General features: G+C 42.8%; 1 protein-coding gene across 1 annotated transcript in view; it reads right to left on the bottom strand.

The window, feature by feature from the left end:
* The window catches only part of GABBR2 (gamma-aminobutyric acid type B receptor subunit 2), a 581,362-nt gene that overhangs the window by 111,364 nt on the left and 449,883 nt on the right, over positions 1–20,115 (bottom strand). The gene's annotated exons all lie outside the window — the stretch shown is intronic.

Raw genomic sequence — 20,115 nt, 5'->3', positions numbered from 1 at the left:
TGTAGAAATCATGCAGTTATTCAAAAAGTTTTATATTGAGACATGAACATTCAGGTGTGACTTGTAAATACATAAGAAACAAGTATTAATTATGTTGTTTGGATAGTACTGAACGCTTGGTCTCACGAGGTGTTTCTCTACAGCATATTCTACAGCCTAGATCGTTGTTTGTTGGGTTTCCGGGCTTCACATGACACAAGCTTATCATTTGGGCCTCTTGAAAAAGGCCTTTCAGGGCCCAAATCCTAGCTCTGCAAAGTGACACTGCTATCCAACGATTGACCACCAACTAACATATTTCTTATCATTGATGCATTACCTAAGAGTCTTCTTTAAAGCCTCTTGAAGACACAACCATTTTTCATTATTTTATTTTCATCCCTGCGTTCCAAGAGCCATAACTTTTTCATTTTACTGTTGACAAAGGGCTTCTTTTTTGCGGATGAGTTGTTTTTTGATGGTACCATTTATTGCGCCATACAGTGGATTCAAATACTTGAATACATAAAAAATGTTTGTATGTAGTGAAATAAAAAAAATGCAACTGTGTCATTCTTTTTATTACAGAGTTCATAGTGTGGTAAAAACCACTTGTGCAGCTTATGGTCGGGTCATCGGGTCCGACCCCCTGCTCAGTGCAGGATTCACTAAATCATCCCAGACAGCTGTCTGTCCAGCCTTTGTTTGAACACTTCCATAAAAGGAGAACTAACCGCCTCCCGTGGCAATCTGTTCCACTCATTCATAACCCTCACTGTCTAATATCTAATCTGTGTTTCCTCCCTTTCAGTTTCATCCCATTGCTTCTAGTCTCTCCTTGTACAGATGAGAATAGGGCTGATCCCTCTGCACTGTGACAGCCCTTCAGATATTTGTAGGCAGCTATTAAGTCTCCTTTCAGCCTTCTTTTCTGCAAGCTAAACATTCCTAGATCCTTTAACCGATCCTCATAGGACATGATTTGCAGACCGCTCACCATGTTGGTAACTCTTCTCTGAACTTGCTTCAGTTTGTCTATGTCTTTTTTAAAGTGGGGAACCCAGAACTGGACCCAGTATTCCAGATGAGGTCTGACTAAGGAAGAGTAGAGGGGATAATTACCTCACGTGATCTAGACTCTATGCTTCTCTTAATACATCCCAGAACTGGACACAGTATTCCAGATGAGGTCTGACTAAGGAAGAGTAGAGGGGATAATGATCTGGACTCTATACTTCTCTTAGTACATCCCAGAATTGTGTTTGCCTTTTTGCTGCTACATCACTCTGTTAACTCATGTTCAGTCTGTGAAGTTCTTGTAGGTCCAGGAGCCCTTACTAGGCTCCAGGCTGCCATAGCAACCCATGGCTCTGATTCCAGCTGTTGTGGTTGGCTATTAGCCTGCTCCATACTTTCCATGCCTACATGTAACATACATGTACATCACATAATGCCAAGGAGGCCTCCTGCCCCAATAAACCATTGGCCTTCTTCCGCTATATTGATGACATCACAATCATCTGGACAAACACCGAACAAGAACTAACAAATGGCTAAAACAGTACCAAACCTTTTTTTTTTTCGTTTTACCAACAGGAGGTAACTGAGATTTTAATTGTAATTATTGCTCTTTTGATTGTAGTACCCTGGTTTATCCTTTTATATGTCCCTCCCGTGCTCTTGCCCATTTTTGATTGATTTATTGGATTTCACCAGCTTCTAAGAAACAAGATAGAAATACCCTGAGATAGGCACCAGGTGATATTACTATATAAAAAGGGTACCATGAACCCAGAAAAAGACAAAATGATGCCCATTGGTGGCGCCCTAATAATTAACACATCACTTTCATTAAATGACTCTAAAACCACCACCAACAAAAAGGCTACTTAAGAACACAGCGCCAGTATACTCATCGCCTTTATTAAGTACAGTGACCCAAACTAACTTGAAGACTCAAATATAGAGCTGTCTACCCGCCATTTAATCAATGGCTAATTACTCAATATTCACCATGGACATAAAGAAACACCAAACATATAAGACATTGTGATAATAAATAGACCAATCACTATAGATGATGACACTAAATGTTCCTTATCTATCAGATTTGAACTGATAGAGTTGAGATGATAGAGTTGAGATGAATATACATGTATACAACAGTATAACCCTGCGTGTAATAACTGTATAAGGATTACTGTAAGGACACACAACTATAATGTAGTGCAGTATCTATTCATCTGCAGTACTCCTGTTTTGAATGTTTATGTTGTATTAAAATACAGAGTTTCATTCTAGACAAGTTACTTCTAATGTCAGCTGGGATTGGCATTATTTGTGTCTGTAGCTGTTGTCACAAAGAATACATCATTTGCAATATTATCTTGTTCCAATGACATGTACAGGTCTAGAGGTGACAGGCTGCAACTCTCCTGAGCAATCCAACCCTGGAGGAAGATATAGCTTTCAATCCCTTAACCTTTTCTAGCTGGTGGTCCCCAAAGAGTACTTGCCATTTATCCATGAATCCAATGAATCCAAGCCGTGGACATGAAGCTCTAAAGGCAATTTAGCTCTGTCCTTTTGCCCTTGTCCTAAACTAAGCTACATATTAATGGCTGCAGAATCCTTCTGTATCATTGTAGGCTTGGTTATCGCGCTTTAACATCATTGTCTGTACACTAACACATACTTTGGAGTACTTTGCAATGCATGTAGATATTTGATCACCCATTAAAATACATAAGTCATTAGAGTGGAACTGCAAATAAGGGAGATGGAACAATACCTATGCAGCGCCACCTATTGGAAGGCGGCATTCTTGCAAGTCACTGTTAGACTCTTTGTACAAGCCTTGTACCAATGACTGGGAATTGAAAGCCAAGCCAGAATCCATACACAGACAGCTGTTTCAGGGTGTTTGCCCCTCATCAGTGTGCAGTAAGTTTCTGGCTTGGCTAGCGAGAGGCCTGTGATGTGGGTCAGGAATGCTATCTTTTTGCCTTAGGGAGAGCACCTAGACGGTGAGTGAGTGAGGAAGTGGAACTGTCATGATGGAAAGGCTATCAGTCACTGCAGAGGAGAAGGGAAGTTGGTTTTCTCACTTGATGTAGACTTATAAATCCAACACAGGCATGGATTTTCCCCATCTTTCACATGGGCGTTATTTTGACGCTCAGTTAGCCACGCTATAAAATTGCAGCGGAGCAGAAAGTTGTTTGAACGAAGAATAAACGCAACCAGGTTGCAGCTATTATTCGCAAATATTCCGTCCATTTGAATGGCTGGCTGCGGGGTCTTGCAGTTAAATGAAGCTGCAGCCCCGCAATCCCTCGGTCGGCAGAACTATAATTTAATCGCTTTAAATGCTTCAACTAGAGGCGCCTGTCATTTTTTAGCAATACTTATGTCTGCTAAACTCCCTCTCCCTCCCTTTTTTAGACGGCTCCCATAGACTCCCATAGGAGTCTATGGAGCCTCCAGCATTTTGCGGTCCAAAGATAAGACTAAATCTATCTTTTGATGCAGAAATAAATGAGGGCATTGAAATAACGTGCTTATGTGCTATCTTTTGCAGTCCAATTTTTTCTGGCGCGTCAAAAACATTGTTCGTCTGAAGGAATCCATAGGAAACCATTGGTTCTAATGGTCGCGATTTTTTTGTCACACCTACTTAGCGTCAAAATAACACTCATGTGATTCAGGCCTAATACTGCATTGTTTTGTACGAATCGGTCTGCTCAGTGGCTGCCCCTTTAAAAGGGTATGTTCATATAGCAGATTCCACTGTGCAATCCGCCTGCAAAACCATAGCAGTAATCCATGGCTATCTTGCTGCGGGGTTTTGCCGCGGTTCCACAGCGGAATTTAGTCCGGTCATTGGCCAAATCTGCCTGCAGAATTTCCAATACGTTTCCGCAAGAATCTACATGACTAAGCGGCATGTCACTTCTTTCCACAGAAATGTATCAGAGATTCTGCATGTGGATTTTGCTCATCAACAGGATGAAATCCACATGTAGATGCACAGCAAAAACAGCCGCAAAATAGCCGCAGATTTCTGCCGCAATCTTTACACGCAGGTTTCCAATGAAAATGATAAATATCACACAAACAGTAACTGGCAGAACAGTTCATATTAATGTAGAGTAGTTGTAAAAAATTAGAAAAACTTTTTTTTCCAGAATTAGTGCCCCTCTTGTCCATGAGCTTTGCCTTAAATTGCAGCATAGCCTCATTCACTAGAACTATGCTAAGCTGTAGTACATATATATAGCCTATGGACCAAGACGGCACTGTTCTAGGGGGAACAACAGACTTTTTTTTTTAAACTAGTCTTGTATAGCCCCTTTTTACAAAGCTGAAACAGTAACATTTTGCTCTTCTGGAAGGTCTTGTATCTCAGTGTTGTTACTACCCTGACTATGTAACATGTAGTTATAATGTAGTGCACCCACATCTTCTTGAACCACCCATTGATTGACCCCCACCCATCACTATGTTGAGCGCCCTATTCCTTCTCACTGTCATGATACTTGGAGGAGGAGTAGAGCAGTGGTCGAGGATGTGCACTGAGGCCCTATTCAAACTCCTTGGAATTGATGAACCAAGTTGAGGCCTCTCCACTGAGTCACTGATTCAGATGCATAAAGAGTCTAAGTGTAGGAGAGACTGAGCTCTTTTATCATTTCCGACCCCCAAACCGTAGTTTTGGTACCTCAGATGATTTAATCCTGGCCTTGTTCTTCAGGATGATTTGTACCGCAAGCACCAGGACTGCCATTGGCATCGGCCCTGTGCAGTTAGTATCATATGCATAAATAAGTGCCATCTTGAATAGTTCTTATCAGATGAGGGCTTCCTCTTCATACCATTACAAATAAAGTTATTCTTCAGACAGAAATGCTTTTGGACAACCCTTGCTAAGATGAAAAGTCACTTTATGATATGCTGATGGCAAGAAGGGAGGCGGGGGGGGCACCTACAAATGTTCATCTCTCCTGCAGCAGTATTGCAGAAGAAACGAAGCATTATATGGAGGTTATTAACATTAAAGAGAACGTCTTTAATGAGATTTAGTAGGGGCATTTATAGGATATCCAAGACAAAATTCCTTATAAGTCATCCCTATTGAGGTGGCTACCCCAATCCTTTTTCCATTTAGGGACAGTAGATAGACTGATGAGAGTACAGGGTATAAATCTACCAACTTTTTCTCAGTTTCCGATACTGTGTATGTATTTACTCTAAACAATTGATTTATTTACATGCTCATTTATGGTTTTTTTGCTCTTGGAAGTCATCAGTTTAATTGATTTGCATCTACATAATATCTGGAAGAAACAAATTCTCCAAAAGGAGAGGCCTTCTTTGTAGGGTCTGCTAACAGTAGAGTGATGGCTCCACCAGGGGACATCCACTAGGTTAAAAGGGTATGCTCCAACAGCAATACTGCACCAGAAACGAGGCATGGCACTTATTAACATTAATGGACATACTCTTAAAGGGGTTGTCCCGCGCCGAAACGGGTTTTTTCTTTTTTTCAACCCCCCCCCCCCCGTTCGGCACGAGACAACCCCGATGCAGGGGTTAAAAAAGAACACCGCACAGCGCTTACCTGAATCCCCGCGCTCCGGTGACTTCTTACTTACCTGCTGAAGATGGCCGCCGGGATCTTCTCCCTCGGTGGACCGCAGGGCTTCTGTGCGGTCCATTGCCGATTCCAGCCTCCTGATTGGCTGGAATCGGCACGTGACGGGGCGGAGCTACACGGAGCTACACGGAGCCCCATTGAGAAAAGGAGAAGACCTGGACTGCGCAAGCACGTCTAATTTGGCCATTAGACGCTGAAAATTAGACGGGCACCATGGAGACGAGGACGCCAGCAACGGAACAGGTAAGTGAATAACTTTTGATAACTTCTGTATGGCTCATAATTAATGCACAATGTACATTACAAAGTGCATTAATATGGCCATACAGAAGTGTATAGACCCACTTTGTTTCGCGGGACAACCCCTTTAAGGCACAAGTGAGACAAGTCTTCCAAAGGAAGCATTTCTCTATGGGGGATCTTGAGTCGAGGCCTCCCCTTTCAATCAATTCATATGCCCTAACAAGTCGTATATAAAAGGGCAGTCTAAGTTAACCATCCCTTCATATTTGGCTGCATATTCAACGAGCCAACCCCAAACTCAAGTAGAAATAATGTAAAAACATATACGTGCTTTATTTCTCTGTTTGCCTAGAGGACGAATTGATACATAGTTTATCTTTTATCATTGGCTACATTATGCAGCTGATCTCACTCTCGCTCACGACCTGAAGGTTGTAGATTCAATTGCTGTATGGTTCAGGTAGCCGGCTCAAGGTTGACTCAGCCTTTCATCCTTCCAAGGTCGGTAAAATGAGAGCCCAGCTTGCTGGGGGGTAAAGATGACTAGGGAAGGCAATGGCAAACCACTCCGAAAAAACAGTCTGCCAAGAAAACGTCAAGATGTGACATCACCCTAGGAGTCGGTGCTTGCACCAGGGGACTTGGCCTTACCTTACATTATGCAGGTCTGTAATTATATGGTTTCCCTCCATTGACCAAAATAGAGGAGACTTTCCAAGAAAAGTGATTGTTGTAAAACCATTGATGAATGGCTGAGGTTGGTAGATGAACATCAGTGGAAGAGTTTATTTCAGAAACAATACATTGAAATAATATATGTAGAGGAATGCCGTCATCTGATTGGCCAAGAGACAGAAGGATTGCTGCTGATGAGTTAGATTCACAAACTTCAACTTTGGCATGAGACTTAGCAAGTGTGAGTAATTGTACTAAGCAAAAAGCCTAAAGAGTCCCGAAATGTGCAGTGTTCACTTCTCCTTGTTTTCTGGACACTTTTCAGAGGTGTCAATCAGGGTGCAAACATCTGTTCTTCCTATTGATGCAAATTATTAATACATTTGTCTAAAATTATTTGCACCAAAATGTTGGTGCAACTAATGCTGGGATTGTGGTGTACTAGGAATATCAGATCTGCACCGCTGAGCTATGCATAGTGGAAGGGGTGGCTGTGCATGACACGGGGATTCAGAGACCACCAAAGGGAGAATCTCTGTCGTGCATTCGCTGTCAGACCCAACATTTTATATGCGGATTTTATTATTTGGGGGGATTTACATATAATCTACTTTTATTCTATATTTTAAGTTTCATACTCACAGCTGGTTCAGGTGTTTTAAAGGATGGCGGCGCGTTTTGCTTTGCAACCGTGTCTAGTTCTGCAACACATTTTCAACCAGAAACTTGTCATTTGTCACTCTGACCTGTTCTGCTCTATACTGGAGTTCATATGAAATTACCAAATGAACCATTTTGTCCATGGGGACTGTAATTTTGCTTAGAATAGAGACATAAAAAGGAAGGCTTCAGATGCAAAATGAACTGTTGTTCAGGAAAATTGATGCTGCAAGCAGAGAAATAGGTCAAATACTGAGGCAGAAAAAGTTGGAAGAATGGTATTTGTCCTGCAGGAAAGTCATAAAACGCAGCTTTCATTGCTATTACCAGTAAATAACATTAGGCTATGCGAGTCTTATCAAACACGTGATCTGGAGCATGCATTAAACTGGTTTACATGGCTTAAAACCCAAAAAATGATTGTTTGCTATCTAGCCATCTCAAAGAATCATAGAACGGTAGAGTTGGAAGGAAGCTCCAGGGTCATCGGATCCGACCCCTGCTCAGTGCAGGATTTACTAAATCATCCCAAATGTCTGTCCAGCCTCTGAACACTTCAATTGAAGGAGAACTCACCACCTCCCATGGTAACCTGTTCAACTCATTGATCTTCCTCACTGTCTAATATCTAATCTGTGTCTTCTCCCTTTCAGTTTTATCCCATTGCTTCTAGTCTTTCCTTGTGCAGATGAGAATAGGGCTGATCCCTCTGCAGTGTGACAGCCCTTCAGATATTTGTAGACAGCTATTAAGTCTCCTCTCAGCCTTCTCTTTTGCAAGCTAAACATTCCCAGATCCTTTAACCGATCCTCATAGGACATGATTTGCAGATCGCTCACCATCTTGGTAACTTTTCTCTGAACTTGCTCCAGTTTGTCTATGACTTTTTTAAAGTGGGGTGCCCAGAACTGGACACAGTATTCCAGATGAGGTCTGACTAAGGAAGAGTAGAGGGGGATAATGACCTCACATGATCTAGACTCTATGCTTCTCTTAATACATCCCAGAATTGTGTTTGCCTTTTTGCTGCTGCATCACATTGTTGGCTCATGTTCAGTCTGTGATCTGTTAGTATACCCAAGTCTTTTTCACATGTGCAGCTGCTTAGCCCAATTCCTCCCATTCTGTATGTGCTTTCTTCATTTTTCTTACCCAGATGTAGGACTTTGCATTTCTTCCTGTTAAATACCATTCTGTTAAGATGCTTTTTAGATGGAATGCTTATTGTTAAAATGGACAAAAGTGAATGATAATCGCTCAGTCTAAATCCGAGCCAACGACTAAATGACGAATGAGAATTGTTTGCTTTTCATTTGCGGTTCAATATCTGCAGGCATAAAAACCATTGTTGGCTCATAAACTTGTTGTTCTGTTTAGAAACATCTCATTCAGTGTTTTACATAGTGTTGCTTGAGCTCCGGGGTGAACACAAGTACTTGGGTTATTTCTGGGGTGGATGCAGGGGCGTAACTATAGAGGATGCAGGGGATACGGTTGCACCTGGGCCCAGGAACCTTAGGGGGCCCATAAGGCCTCTCTTCTCCATATAGGGAGCCCAGTACTATGAATAAAGCATTATAGTTGGGGACCCTGTTACAGATTATGCAAGTTACGCCTCTGGGTGGAAGACTGGGTAAATACACAACTTTGACCTCATATAAGAGCTTGTTCACACTCGCATTTCCCTCCGTTCATACTCGTATATATTCCAGTATTAGCCGACCTGAGTATAAGCCGAGTCAATAAGTTTTACCACAAAAAATTGGTAAAACTTATTGACTCGAGAATAAGCCGAGCTATACTCCAGTATATGCTGGGTAAAAAAAAAAAAGCAATACTCACTTCTCAGCTGGTGTCTGTGTCCTCAGCGTGATGCTGTCCCCGACGGTGTGGCAAGCTGGTTCAGAATTACATCACTGAATGACTGTGATTGGTTTATCGAGCACCGGCTGTGATTGGCTGGCGCTCGATCCAATCACAGAGCTGACGGTGGGGATTTCAAAACCAAGCCAGGGAGATGACAGCGGGGAGAAGACTGAAGCAGCTTACCGCACCACTGGTAGAGCATTGCGGCGGGGACACAGACACCAGCTGAGAGTTGAGTATTGAGGGTTTTTTTTTTTTAACCTCACTCGAGTAAAAGCTGAGGGGGGCTTTTTCAGCACATTTTTTTGTGCTGAAAAACTCGGCTTATATTCGAGTATATACGGTATATATATATATAGTGCACTTTCAAAGAAGGAATCTTTGTGAATCTGCCTTCTATAAACAGTGAGCCCCCCTGATGACCACCCATAATTGCATCGGAATAATGGCCTTGTAGGGGAGTATTTCTAAGAATCTGGAAGTTACATAGAAGATGACTCCATTCAGTCCGACAGCTTTGGTAGTATAGCTGAGCTGATGGATCATGATAATAACATCTGCTGTATCATATGGCTAGATAAATAGAAAAGGTTTTCAGTGCAGATCGTTTCCTATATCAAGTGTAGCTATCTTACAGTGTTACCACTAATGCTGCCTTATTGATACAATGAGATTACAGATGTTCCTAGAGGCATCGCCAGGTATTGTGAAAGCTCTAATCATCGCTTCCAGTTCTTTAAACTCTAAATACCAGTATTCTGCGCTCCCTTCTACATCCTTAGCCGTTTCCAGTTAAACTTCTCTCTGTGAATAAATCGCCTATTGTGTTCCTCACGTAAGGAAGAATGAGAAAGACGTCAGCATATGATGCACATTATTTGAACCAATGTATTTTTAACATTCTTTTGAATGTTGAACTCCTTTCATCTCTTCTGTAAGCAGGAGCATCCACCTACACAGCGAACTGGGACACAGATGGGAGTCTGCTTTAAATATGGGAAAAAATGGATGAGCTTAGCTTGTGATTCTTTCCCATGTAACGAGTAGTGGTGATGCTTCCTATAGTACTCTCCTGTCTTCATATGATTCAGTGTCATCTCTCCAAGACTACTACATTGGCTTTGTCTAGAGAGAACATGTCCAAAGTAGTTACTATACTAGACAGTCAAGGTTCACAGGGGCGTATGTGTGACATAATACACAGTAAATATGTATGTAAAGGCCCATTTAGACACAACGCTTATCGTGCAAAAGATGTCTTTTTAGCGACTTTTGAGCGATAATCGGTGAGTCAATCACCATTGAGCGATCACCTTGCGCCCCGAAGGATGCAGAGAACAAGCGGGGGGCCGCTTGTTCTCTGCATCCAGCTGTTCCCCACTCGGAGCGCCCGGCTGTTATATAGCCGAGCACTCCGAGCTGAGGATTCAGAAGACAAGCGAGGTGTCCCCGCTTGCCTTCTGCATCCAGCTGTTCCCCGTTTCTAATGCCCGGCTGTTAAACAGCGGAGCACTCTGAGCGAAAGAGGATGCTAAAGACAAGCGGGGTGGCTCCGCTTGCCTTCTGCATCCAGCTGTTTCCCGCTCAGAATGCCCGGCTGTTAGACAGCCGAGCGCTCCGAGCAGGGGATGCAGAAGACAAGTGGGGTGGCCCCGCTTGTCTTCTGCATCCAGCTGTTTTCTGCATGGAGCGCCCTGCTGTTATACAGTCGAGCGCTCCGTGCGGGGTATGGAGAACGCAGCTGGACAGCTGCGTTCTTCATACCTCGCCTGTCATCAGGGAGAGGGATACAGCTAAAACAATAGTATCAGCTGTATCCCGCTGTGAACTCCTGATAAGGCTCATAGTTGTCTGTCAGCACGCTGAAAGACAACGATGACCGATGGTTTAACGAAAACTGCATTATGTAAGTCCAGTTACACACAACGATTATCGCTGAAAAGATGGCTTTGAGCGATTTTTGAGCGATAATCGTTGTGTCTAAATGGGTCTTAACGTGTGTATATGTTGCGTATATTAAATTTCCATAGCTTATATTGGTGCATAATAAGCGCATAAAAATTAAGCAGGTGTGAGTGGCCCAATAGAAATTAATGGGCTTTTAGCACACATATTACATAAGTGAAAACTAGGCGGGCCACGTATGCTCTTGTGGGTGAGCCCTTATAGTAGCCCTATATGTATGCTGGAGGGCACAGGGGGCGGTTGGCAAATTTTAGCCTGGGTGCAAGTGTACAACACTGGCCCATGAGTAGTGAACCATTCTTAGGGCGGCTTCACTCGAGGGCGTACGCAGAGAATAGACCCCATTGTTTAAAAAAAAGGTGAGATTTACCTAAGTCATCATAGGAGTCTATGGGAAGGCACAATGTCATGGGGAAATCGAAACCACCGAGGACTAATTTGGCTGCATGGCCTTTAACACCATGACGGGGGGTGGGGGGGTGGGGGGTCCTACACTGATGTGAAAGGTCCCTGGCAGTGCCAAAAGTAAAGTAAAATGTGCTCAAACGCACGATAGCCCAACCTTCACTTTGCAAATGTCACGCTGTCACAAGATTTCTTGTGCATGCGCCCGTCTGAAGCCACTCTTAAAGTGGTACTCTAGCATTATAGACATGATAGCAGAATCAAGCTTACTACATACTGTAGATATAGTGCCAGAATCTAGCTTGCTACATACCATAGATACAGTGCCAGAATCAAGCTTGCTACATACTGTAGATACAGTGCCAAAATCAAGCTTACTACATGCTGTAGATACAGTGCAAGAATCAAGCTTACTACACACTGTAGATACAGTGCCAGAATCAAGCTTACTACATACTGTAGATACAGTGCCAGAATCAAGCTTACTACACACTGTAGATACAGTGCCAGAATCAAGCTTACTACATACTGTAGATACAGTGCCAGAATCAAGCTTGCTACACACTGTAGATACAGTGCCAAAATCAAGCTTACTACATGCTGTAGATACAGTGCAAGAATCAAGCTTACTACACACTGTAGATACAGTGCCAGAATCAAGCTTACTACACACTGTAGATACAGTGCCAGAATCAAGCTTACTACACACTGTAGATACAGTGCCAGAATCAAGCTTACTACATACTGTAGATACAGTGCCAGAATCAAGCTTGCTACACACTGTAGATACAGTGCCAAAATCAAGCTTACTACATGCTGTAGATACAGTGCAAGAATCAAGCTTACTACACACTGTAGATACAGTGCCAGAATCAAGCTTACTACACACTGTAGATACAGTGCCAGAATCAAGCTTGCTACATACACTACCATTCTATTTTTAAAAAAAAATGAATCCAGCAAAAATGGCATCCAGGTGTGTTCCTTTTAAAAAATATATATATATATCTACCAGTGGATTTTGCTGTGGATATGAAGGTAATCCGTAACCATCTGCATTTGTAGCAGATTTTGACATACCCTCATTGGGGAAAATCTGCAACCAATCACAGCATAGTCTGACATGCTCCTGATTTAAAATAAAGGTCAGTTTATGATGCACATATTTTTCCACAGCATGCAAGGAGGCATACAGTTATACACACTCACAATTAGCATGAATGGCCTTTTGAGTCTCCTAACTCCCCGTCTTGTTACTCTCCCTATGGAGAAAATATAGCGTTTCTGACCCCCACCCCAGGCCTTTCACTAGCAAAGCCAGATTCCTACTGTACACTGATGAAGGACAAATACCCTGAAAGAGCTGTCTGTGCATGGAGTCTGGCTTTGCTTTTAATTCCCAGTTATTGTTACAAGGCTTGTATAAAGAGTCTTACTTTGGCTTGAAGGAATGCTGCCCTCCAATAGGTGGCACTGTGGAGGTATTATTCCATCTCTCTAATTTGCACATTACCCAGAGGAGCATAAATAGCCTTTTGAGTCTCCTCACTCACTGTCTAGGTGCTCTCCCTAATGAGAAAATATAGCGTTTTTGACCCACACCCCAGGCCTTTCACTAGCAAAGCCAGACTCTTGCTGCACACTGATGAAGGGCAAATACGCTGAAACAGCTGTCTGTGCATGGAGTCTGGCTTTGCTTTTAATTCCCAGTCATTGTTACAAGGCTTGTATAAAGAGTCTGCCTTTGGCATGAAGGAATGCTGCCTTCCAATAGGTGGCGCTGTAGAGGCATTATTCCATCTCCCTTATTTACACACAAAATTGCAAACCTATATACATATACAAGTATTTATATACATCTACACCAACAGTGGAGCGTTCATCAGTGGAGAGCAGCAGGCAAGATAAGGTGAAGCCAAAGGAAAGGTGTCGGTAGCTCATGCTGCCTGTTCTTGGTCAGAAAGCAGCTGCTGCCACCAGAAACACACATGCCCACCCCTCTCCTTGCCCGAGTCAGCGGTCGGCACGATCTGCTGCACAATAATTATAATGGCAGCAAATTCAAATTTAGGTGGTCAGAAAACTGTAGGCTACTTGAGTTGGTATGGGCCCCTGGGAGCCCCGAGCCCCTACTCAAATTGCAAATATTGGCATCTGGCTTCTCCCAGGTTCTCTGAACCAGTTGTTACAGAAGCTATTCTAACAACCAGTTAGCTGGCTCCCACCCCTGTGCTTGACTATTTCTAGCCTCTCAACCACTCCCAGTCACCACATTCAGGGTACCTGGGGGCAGTGGAGTCTTAACCCAAGATAGGTACAGGTCTTCGGGGTGGGGGCGACACCTCTCAGACTTTTAAGGCATATCCTGTGGATATGACATAACAGATAGGAACACCGAGGTAAGTCAATGTGCCATAATGTATTTCACACTAACTGGCGCCTGAAGGGCCACAAATGCTCCTTAGCTAGGGTGGCTGTGATTGTCTCCCAATGGCTAAAAACTGGCTGATGTTGGGGCGAAAAATATCGTATTAAACAGTTTCAGGGCCAGGGAGGGTGTTGGCTTAGGCCGGCTGCACACGACCGGGTCGAATTCCGCATGTGAAATCCTACAGTGGAATATGGAAGTTCCCGGGCCCCGATGCAAAACTTGTAACAGGGCCCCCAACTATAATGCTTTACTCATAGTAGTGGGTTCCCTATATGGAGAAGAGAGACCTTATGGGCCCCCTAACGCTCCTGGGCCCTGGTGGAACCACATCCCCTGCATCCTCTATAGTTACACCCCTGGGTATGACTAGGCCAGCAACCCCACGTACCTGTGAAGTCTGTAATGTGGATGACCACGTAGGCGGTCACGTGCTATACAGATTTTTTTTTTATTGTATTTCTTGTGCCACCACTAGGCGATGATGCGAGTACCTGCGGGCCCATCCGCCGTGTCAATTGCGTTTGTGCTGTAGGTTGGACGGCCTTCTTTGACTTCAATGGAGGCCGTCCGTGTGGAGTCTGCATCAAGATAGAGCACGCTGCGGTTTTTCCTCCGCTCGCGGAATACGCAATTCGTATCCACAAGTGTGGAGGAAAAAGGAAAAATGCAAATACCTTGCAATACGTGCGATTTGCTGCGGATCCTCCGTGCGGACGCTGACCACAGATTCCGCAATAGGAATCCGGTTGTGTGAAGCCGGTCTTAGTCTTTTCTTTCAATACATTATGTTAAGCCCTATAATTTGGACTACAGTCCACACTTACTGGCCTCTAGTAACTGTGCTAGAAGTGCCTGTCCCCATGTGAAGAACTTGTATGGTACAGTCCATGCAGTTTCATCATACAGGAATCCTGGTGACTCCGTTAGAGAACAGAGACAAGTAATTCCCTGGCGGTCACAATGAGAACAGATGGCTCACCTGAAGGGAAAAGTTTCAGGAATTTTCACATAGAAAGGAATAACTAAAGGTGATACTAGCCGACGTATATACAGGGGACATAAAACAATTCTCGTTGGTGCGGTCCTAAATATTGATGTCTGTGACTGATGGTTTCTATGGGTGAAGCAAAACCTTGTGATCTACGAATGTCAACTACACCAAACATTTAGGGCTTAAACAGATGGGCGTGTGCCAATCAGGAGGCTGGAATCGGCACACGTCATGGGGCGGAGCTACGCGATGACGCGTACAAGGGGGCGGAGCCAGAACGCCGCTGCTGCCGAGCCGAAGGGAAAAGACCCATCTGCGCAAGCGCGTCTAATCGGGCGATTAGACGCTGAAATTAGACGGCACCATGGAGACGCGGACGCTAGCAACGGAGCAGGTAAGTAAATAACTTCTGTTTGGCTCATATTTAATGCACGATGTATATTACAAAGTGCATTAATATGGCCATACAGAAGTGTATACCCCCACTTGCTATCGCGGGACAACCCCTTTAATACTAAGTACGAGAAAGATATGTGCATACGCCCGTGTGAAGAAGCCCTCATAATGTGCTCCCCTCACAAGCGACCCAAAGCACCTTCTATGAATTTGTATATACATATACAGTAATACATACACATATACAATACCATCTAGTATATCATATGCCATAATACCATATGCAATCCTTCCTGTCCCACTTGACTGCCGGGAGAAGAATTAGTGACTCCATGTATGGCATCTATAATTGGTTTGCCTCACCTATTGCAGAGTCATCGAATTGTCTTACAGGTAGCATAGAGTGATCTGTACACTTTGTAGACTTATGCTCCTTTTACCCAAGCTGGGTCTTGTTTAAATGAGCACATGAGCGAGTGACGTCAAGATAGCAAGGACCGCATGCTGTGTTCTGCAAGGGAGGCGGAGATTACATTGTATTCTGACTGACCCCCTGGAGGCTCATTTGCAAGCAAATGAAGCTGATAAAGTGTTAATGGACATCAATGTCCATTAACACTTTATGCAAAGCGATCGCTAAAACTGTCAATCTTTCAATCGTTTGAAAAATTGTCTTTGCATGTAAATGGGCCTTAACTCGCTTGTAATTGTTTGCTCTTGGGCAGCCTACTTAGACAAGTAGATCATTTTTTATTACTCAGTCACAAAGAAAGCAGATCTGTAATATTTATCTAGGAAGCACTGATCCTAAAACAATTACCACCAACATGTTATTCCAATTTCCACAGTATTACGTACGCAGCACCAACGCATTTATGCTACAGAGCTCATTTTATCACGTGGCCTAGTACTTTGTAAGACAAACTAAGATAAGCGTAGTTCCTGGCAAGGTTGGTTAATGTGAATTTTCTGGCTCTGTGTCAGCCTAACTTCCAGGAACAGCCTTAAATTACTCCATTACTGAGATGTTCAATCCGGAACTAAGGAGACAAAGGCAGGCAATGGGATATCATTATTGAAACCCCTGTAGAATTGATTGAGATGATGGAGAAAGCTGCCGTATTATATACATACATTTGAGCTGAATACATTTTGCAGGCGATCAATGCGATGTGAAATTGAGCGTTTCAATGTCTTTAATTCATTGAAAGTGCCGCCGGCTCTGAAACGGTTAAACATCTGCATTTTTTTTTCACTCCGTCAAGGTATGAAAGCATTAGGGCTATGCTTAATCTACAATGACATACCCCTCCACAAACATTTTATTCCTGCGACTGGCACATTTTACTTATTAATACTTTATAATCTCAGTGATCAAGCCTTTCTCCGTGACCCTCATATGACGTCAAATTCCGCAGCGCCAGATTCTTTTTTCTGGGATGCATTATATTAAATGCCAGAAGGGAGATCTGCACCATCTGATGTTCTGATAATAGTTCTTCTCTAAAGTAAATGATAAAAAAAGATACCTAAGCATCTTCAGGAATGATCGGTTTTCAATTGACTTTTTTCCTGCAGCCATGTGGAAGCTTTCGCTAGTGTTCATCTAAGTTAGATCTTACCAAGCATGTCTAGTGTACTAATGGGTCCTGCAAATCTATTATTCATTGCCATTGCATCTATTATAAACTCGGAGCAAAAATGTCTCTTGTGTTTTTAGTTTCTTGCTCTACTTTGAAAGTGTAAAATACAGTTTAAAGGAACAGGCAGCGCAGAGTTCGCGGACATCGCCCCTCCTTGGGTACCCAGCTAGTGCTTTTTATGTATACCCAATTATTACTTGTGATCTATAGTTATATGTATAGAATTTGTAGTGCAGCTATTTGAGCCGGCCAATTAGTCTCATTAGGAGTCAGGAGGGATAGCTTCATAAATAAGAGGGCTTTTAGTTTGACATGGCTCCAGTTTGGAAAGGGGGGGGGCAACGTTAACCTCAGGGAGGCTGAACATTAGAGAAGGTGGTTGTAGACCCATGCAGGGTTTTGGGGTGGCAAAGGAAGGCCGAATGTATTAGTTAAAGGTCATGCAGGCCTAAGATTTGTATTCTGAAACGTAGTGTAATGTGAAGTGCTGTATTTTTACTGTGAAGATGGAATAAAAGCTTATGTGACCAGTTTTAAACAAGAAAGCAGTATCTTGACGAGGAAGATGGCGATCCCCATGAGCTGACATCTCTCAAGCGTCATTATACTGTATAATATATGTATAAAATATACTCCTACTAGTCAGTCATGACATTAAAACCAGACCCGAATCATGTCTTGTCTATTCCCTCTGTCCGATGGGTTGTGGAATGCCTGTCCTGTCTGAGGTGTTTGGTGTGGCAGTGAACTCCTGCTGGCTATGTATCTGTGGCTTATATCTTTGTATGGCTTATTCACTTAGCTCTGTTAGCTTTTCCATCTACCATGTATTCTTTCCTATCCTCCATCTAGGGAGAGGCAAGGTGCCCTAGGTTCGAGGCACGAGGCCACCCCTTTCGGGGCGATTGCCCTGCCTTTAGGCAGGGTTCACCAAGCCAGAGCTCTCTAGCTCCCTTATCTTTACTAAAAATTATCTTCCCATTCTTAACTATATTCCAAAAATTCGAAATTATATTCCAAAACCCTTTATCTCCTGGACAGGAAGAATAGAGTTGGTTAAAATGATGATTCTGCCGTGTATCCTATATATCTTCAGAACTGTAACGTTTCCTATTCTAAACTCCTTCTTCACCAAACTTCAGTCTATCCTCAACAAATGTATTTGGGGTGGCTCACATGCCAGAGTTAAGTTCTCCACTTTAGCTAAGCCCTATGAAATAAAGGGCATAAAGGCTCCTGATGGCAAACGTTATTTCTCATCAACAATTCTAGAGCAAATTGGTGGACTTCTTCTCCATATAAGAAATGGACCTCGAATGATTCAACTGCTTTAGGCCTCATGTCCATGGGGAAAATCAGACCCGCTACGGATTCTCCATGGCGAATCCACAGCGGGTCCCTCCTGCCCCGCGGACATGATCGCTGCGGGTAAGTTAATTCTTATTTTAGGTCTCCTGTGGATCCAGACGGCTTCCATAGGCTTCAATAGAAGCCCGCGGGAGACCCGCACGAAAATGGAGCATGGTCCATTTTTTTCATGCTCCATTTTTTAAAATTCCCTTTTATTGACCATCCGCGGGTATTTATCTACCCGCGGGTGGTCAATGCATCCCTATGGGATGCGGATCCGCATGCGGGTGATCCGCTGCGGATTTTAAATCCTATTTTGCCCGTGGACATGAGGCCTTAGGGACTCCTTTGATATCTCTCCTAGGAATTACCCCCTTTACCGCCTCTTTCCTTACTAAGAATGCAAGTTTCTTTCTCCGTCAGGCAGCAACATGTCCCCTCATCTATATACTGTATATGGTTCTGAACCCAGTCCTTCCTCTACGTTTTCTATCCTCTATTCTTACAGATTTTGAATTCGGACTTTGGGAATCGATGGGTTTAAAGAAAATTGATGACTTATATAAGACCGGTTCTATATTAGAGTTTTCTACACTATGTAAACTATTTCATATACCTAATGGTTTGTTCTTTACCTTTTCATGACTGCAACACACTCTCCATTCTTCAGATGTTCATAAGCCCTTTATCCATAGGTTTGCTTATACCTTTTTTTTGTTCCTGTCCAACAAGGCATCTAAGGGTGTTTCTGTTTTTTATGCTTATTCCTTTTTTTGGCATCTCAAAACAAGTTATCACATATGCAGCTGCGGGAGCGAGATATTAAACAACAATTTCATCTAAAAGACTAGAAAAAGGCTCTCAATTGGACTAAAACGTTTTCAGACATTGGGAGTCTTCGCAAAAATATTTGAACCTAATTCCTGCTAGACTTGCCAAGATGAACAATTCCATTTCTGAATCTAGCTGGAGAGGTTGTGAGCTTCAAGGCACTTTCTTCAACATGTCGTGGTTCTTTCCGGTCATTTGTTCTTTTTGGACCACGATTTTGGACTTTGTCCATACTGTAAACCATTATTTTGTGGCCATGAACCCAATGCTGGCTCTTTGCTTTTTGCCTGCATATAAGCTTCATCCTTTCTATTCAGTTATTATCTCCCATATTTTCCTTACATCTCGATTGGCAATAGCTAAAGAATGGAAATCCTCAGATGCACCTTCCCTTAGCGAAGTTATCAATTCCATTACTCTTACAATTAATTAATCTCATTCATCTTAATTTGGAAGAGCAATACTCTTAAAGATATGTTACTAAAACCTCCACATATTCTTCCTGGGCAGCTCGGACAGAGTCCCTTGCCAAGAATCCTCCATAATCACCCACACTGAGTTGATTACTCCATTTATGGGGATATGTTGCCAGCGCCGGGCCCGTAGGCTATCTGGGATAACATCATGTATTATTTCTACCTGATTAACCCTTGCTTCTTATACTTACTGTTCTTTTAATAGTGGTCGACAATTTATTTTACCTTCCCTTTAATGCTTATCTATCTTTATTTTGTATACATTCGCATCTATGTTATATGAACACATTTTTAAATGCTTATTGGATTATGTATTACGGCTTCCTTGCTAATTCTGTGTTCTGGACTTGAGTTGTCACCTCTCAAATTTGTTTCGTTTTGTAAAAATTTTTAAAAATAACTTCAAGAAAAAAGATTTATTACAAAAAAATTGCTCAAATTCTGGCTACCTCCAGCCTGCACTTTGGGAAGTTAGGAGCTTAATACAGACTGCTAATACATTGAACTCATTAATGAAACCATATACCGCAAGCTCTTAAGCTCCCTCT

This window comes from Eleutherodactylus coqui, chromosome 9 (genome assembly GCF_035609145.1).
Source record: "Eleutherodactylus coqui strain aEleCoq1 chromosome 9, aEleCoq1.hap1, whole genome shotgun sequence".
NCBI classification, from domain to species: Eukaryota; Metazoa; Chordata; class Amphibia; order Anura; family Eleutherodactylidae; genus Eleutherodactylus; species Eleutherodactylus coqui.
This window is presented reverse-complemented; position numbering and strand designations above follow the sequence as displayed.